This window comes from Octopus bimaculoides, chromosome 29, assembly GCF_046866305.1.
Source record: "Octopus bimaculoides isolate indiv1 chromosome 29, ASM4686630v1, whole genome shotgun sequence".
NCBI classification, from domain to species: Eukaryota; Metazoa; Mollusca; class Cephalopoda; order Octopoda; family Octopodidae; genus Octopus; species Octopus bimaculoides.
The window spans coordinates 8,751,190-8,756,308 of record NC_142956.1 but is presented as its reverse complement, the minus strand read 5'-3'; the positions used below and the strand labels follow the sequence as shown (position 1 = coordinate 8,756,308).

At 37.8% G+C, this 5,119-nt stretch overlaps 1 protein-coding gene across 2 annotated transcripts in view; it reads right to left on the bottom strand.

Annotated features, from left to right (window-relative positions):
- The window catches only part of LOC106882336 (uncharacterized), a 78,234-nt gene that overhangs the window by 47,614 nt on the left and 25,501 nt on the right, over positions 1-5,119 (bottom strand). The window lies entirely within an intron of this gene.

The window sequence follows — 5,119 nt, the reverse complement described above, 5'->3', positions numbered from 1 at the left end:
TCTGCAAGTTGATGAGTACCTCATATTCCCCTCCATTTTCTTATTGCTATATATACATATATATTTCTTTTCTTTCTTTACTTGTTTCAGTCATTTGACTGCGGCCATGCTGGAGCACCGCTTTCAGTTGAATCAAATCGACCCCAGGACTTATTCTTTGTAAGCCTAGTACTTATTCTATCGGTCTCTTTTGCCGAACAGCTAATTTACAGGGACCTAAATACACCAGCATCGGTTGTCAAGCGATGTTGGGAGACAAACACAGATACACAACATATACATACACATACATATATATATATATATATATACATATATACGACGGGCTTCTTTCAGTTTCCGTCTACCAAATCCACTCACAAGGCTTTGGTCGGCCCGAGGCTATAGTAGAAGACACTTGGCCAAGGTGTCACGCAGTAGGACTGAACCCGGAACCATGTGGTTGGTAAGCAAGCTACTTACCACACAGCCACTCCTGCGCATATATATATATATATATATATATTTTTTTTTTTTTTTTTTTTTTTCCAGAAGTTCATTGCTATGGTCAGTCAGAGAGTGACCATTGGTTTCACACCTGTAAAGAGTTTAGCCATAACAACCTCTCTACAAGCAGAAGGGAGAAGATGTCATGGTCAGTTAGTTTTGAAAACGATACATCTGAAGTGGTGATGCAAGAAGCGTTATAGGTGGGGCGGGTTATCTCCCTTACATCAGTTCTGGCCATGGTGTTATTTGAAGATGCTGTCGCAATTCTATTCAATGAACACCAGCATTGCAACTAGAAATGGTGGGAACACCATTAACAACAGAACCGCCAGGAATGACAGCATCAGCAGTGACTGCAACAAGAACGACAGGTGCAGAATAAACGAAAGAAATGTCAGCGATGGTAGCACATCCAATACACAGCCTTGAAAATATGTTGGTTCAATGGGGTGGGGGGTGGGGGGCATTTGAGCAATTTGTGAACAACCACAGGTCCTCTTTTAGGATACTGGAAAGGTGCAGCATCACATCCCTGGCCAGCACCATGTATGGTGCTTAAAAAAAGGAAGGAACCCCATACAGAATTGAATTGAAAACTTATATAAATGGGAGCAAATGATGTAAGCTTTGCTTGGCAGAAAGAGCAAGAATCCTAAAAAACTCAATTGGTCTGGGAATCTTTTTAAACTCCAGGAAAGAAATATTTAGTCAAAGCCCTCATCTAAGATGTTTCCTGCTACAAGCTTGGAATTCCCGATTCATTGAATAAAACCGCAGCAACATCTTCAAATATCACCATGACAAAACCAATGTAATACCTCCTGCACAGCCATTCCAGATGTATTTTTTGTTTACAAAACTAACAGACCATAATGTCTTCTTCCTCTAGTTGTAGAGAGGTTATGTGCCTTCGGGCATTTGAGTCTGATCAGAGTTACCTATATGTGTAAGCAGGACAAGCTATAATCATCAACTTCCTAAAAAATATATTACTGCACTGATGCTCTAGAGCATGCTTCTTTTTCGGGTAAATGAACTACTGATGATATATATTGCTGTGACAAGAGTACGACACCCTCTGATGAGAACAGACTACATATAAATAGTAACGATCTGATGTAGTCAGGAGTTTGTAGTTTGGTCTTTGAAGTCCAGGTACAGTTTACAGTTCAAGTTAGTGTGTTGGAAATATTGATTGTTGGCTCATTACATGTTTGTTACCACCATTGTTCCTATTTTGCATTGTTATAACACTGTTAGAGTGTATTCTTTATCTATCATCAACAATATCAACCATACTACGATATTGGAGGCGTAAGGATATAACATGTAGCAACAAAGATTTTTCAAAGCTCACATAAGTAATTTGACAATTTGTGCATCATACAAATTGCTAAATTATGGAGAACCTATTAGCTGCAGTAATACAGCTTCAAGAGAAGCAACAGGAACAACTACAGGAATTTCAGAAGCAAATATTACAACAACAGTTAATTGAGTTACAGTCAAGGAAGTCTGAAAATTCGGTAAGTTTGTTCACACCAGATGGTGTGGCAAACTCAATTTCTGAATTCACTTCTACTCTGAAGGAAGGTATTACATTTCCTGCGTACTATAGAAAGTGTGAGGAAATTTTTAACAAAGATTGCAAGTCATGGTTGGATGAGGAGAAAGTAAGGCTATTACTATGCAAGGTAGCTCCAGCCGAGCATGAACGCTGTTGCCCAAAAAGTCGAGTGAAATTGGTTTCCAAGAAGCTATTGAATTACTGTCAAAGATTTTTTGTGACAAAAATTCGTTATTTAATGCTCAAATGGAATGTTGGAACTTAACAAAAAATTATGATGATGACTTCATTACATATGCTGGAGTAGTCAACCATATGTGTGAAAAGTTTAAACTTCAGGAACTCACTCGGGATATGTTTAAATTCCTTATCTTCATACAAGGCCTTACGACAACTGAAGGTAGAGAAATTCAGGCAACGATTCTCTCAAAAATGGAGCAAGCAAACCAAGACTTAACCTTCCAGACCATTGCAGAAGAATGTCAAACAATGGTAAACCTGAAGCACAATGTGAAAAAAAATTCAAGAGAAAGATTCCACAAAAGTACAACCAAAAAAGAGTGCCAGGCCCTAATCCATGTTACAAATGTGGAGACCTACACTTCAGATAGGAGTGTCCGTTTTAAAACTAAAAATGTTAAAGTTGTCAGAAACTTGGTCACAAAAGCTCACACTGCAGGACAAGATTACAAGGGTCAAATACAAAAAGTTCTAAGGTTCTTTCAGCAGAAAGTGAATGTGACACAAAGAACAAGAAAATTCATAGTTGTCAAAATAAATGGTGTGAATATTAAACTACAGTTGGATATAGGTAGTGATATTTCAATCATAAATGTGGATACATGGAGAAAAATCAGGAAACCATGCAAAACAGCAAACAGTACTGTTCACAGCAATTGAAATTGTAAATGAATGGTGTGCATTAAAAAATAATAAGATTAGGCTGTGTGCCAATTTCTCTACAGAATTGAATGGCTGCTTAAAGACATGCCACTGTCCACTCCCGACTCCAGAGGACATTTTCACAAAATTAAATGGTGGAAAAATTTTCTCCAAATTGGATCTGTCTGACGCTTGTTTACAGATTAAAGTAAATGACAAATGCTCAAAGTATCTGACAATAAATACACTTAGAGGATTGTACAGATATATCCCATTTCCTATTTAGATTAAAGGTTGCACCGGCAATATTTCAGCAAAGCATGGAAACTATGTTATCTGATTGTGAATTTTAATCCCTTATTTGGACGATATATTGATTAAGAGTAATTCACGTGAACAGCCTGTGGAACATATAAAAGCTGTGTTCAAAAAAATTAAAGAGTACGGGTTCACTTTGAGGGGAAAAAAAATGTGACTTCCTTTTTGCCTCACATTAAGTACTCAGGAGAAATAATTGATGGCCTGACCCTTCAAGGCAGAAAATGAAATAAAATGTATTATGACTAATGTTATCCAAGAACTGCCAGTGACTGCACAGGATATAAGAATGAAATCTGTAGGCGATGAGTATATTACAAAAATGAAATAAGCAGAATAAAAATACAAATTCAAATAGTTTCTCAATATGCGATGGTATTCTGACATATGCACAGAGTTGTAGTATTGACTACATTACAAAAACGTACAAATCCAGCAATTCCACAGCAGACACCTGGGAGTGATGAGGATGAAAGCTTTGATGAGGAGCTGCATTTATTGGCCAACTGTGGACCGGGATATTGAAAACAGGCTGAGAACTTGTCAAGGTTGCACGCTTGTGGCCAAAGCTCCACTGGTAAAATGCCAATCATGGCCAGAGACTAAGAACCCATGGTCTCGGTTACATATCAACTATGCTGGACTGGTGAACAGCAATTGTAGACAGCTGTACAAAGTGGCCAGAGGTATGCAGGTGCAATAAAGCAACTGCTAAGACAACTGTAAAGTTCCTATATGAATTGTTTGTGCGATACAATGCTCCAGACACGGTAGTTTCTGATAATCGAATGCAATTCTCAGGGTATGAATGGAAGAACCTCTGTAAAATGCATGCAATAAAGCATATTTTCACTCCACCCTATCACCCAAGGTCAAATGGGCAGGTAGAAAGATGTGTGGACACATTCAAAAGAGTGTTAAGAAAAGCTTGGAATGAATGAAGTAGCAATCAAGCACTAACAAAATTCTTAAGGGTATATAAAGTAACCTCCAATCCAAGTACAAATTCGGGAAAGTCACCTGCAGAGTTGATGTTCGCAAGAAGAATAAAATCGATTTTTGATAATTTACCACCAGAGAAAAAAAAGATGCAACGAAATATTTCGAAGTAGGAGATAAAGTGCATTTCAAAACCTACAGAAATGGTAAAGAAGGCTGTGAGGATGGCCTTGTAACCAAAACAATAGGAAGTATGATGTAATCAAATTAAAGGACCATGCTGGGAACATAAGAGACACATAAATCAACAAAAAAGAAAAGACATGCTGAAGAGTGGAGAGGAATTGCTATGGAAGTATTGTTTGATGTATTTGATGTCCCAGTACCGAAAGTAATGGAGTCCCATAGAACCAGCAGGAGAAAACGGAAACCGACTGAACACCTTGAGATAAGGGCCAAGCAAAAAAGATACTAAAAAATAATAATAATAAATAAAAAAAATTTTATTCCTTCGGAATTCAAAATCTCAAAAGGTGAGATGTTGTGGTGATATCCTCTGATGAGAATAGACGGGACCATTACATATAAATAGTAATGGTGTGATGTTGTCAGTAGTTCGTAGTTTGGTCTTCAAAGTCCAGGTACAGGTTGCACCAGTCCACCAAGCTGGTAAAAATGAACAATCCTGTGATGGACTGGCATCACATCCAGGGCAGAATATATACACCACAAAAACCAGAAAACTGATCTTATGCACCTATATGATTTGTGAAGGAGCTCCTAACCTTCCTAGCGTACCTAGACTTCAAACGACCCAACACGACTATAAAACTATTGAACCGTAATTTCAAAAACACTATCCCATTACATCTCATTCTCATTTCATTCCCACCACAGGGAAAAAAAACTTAATTCTCACTACAG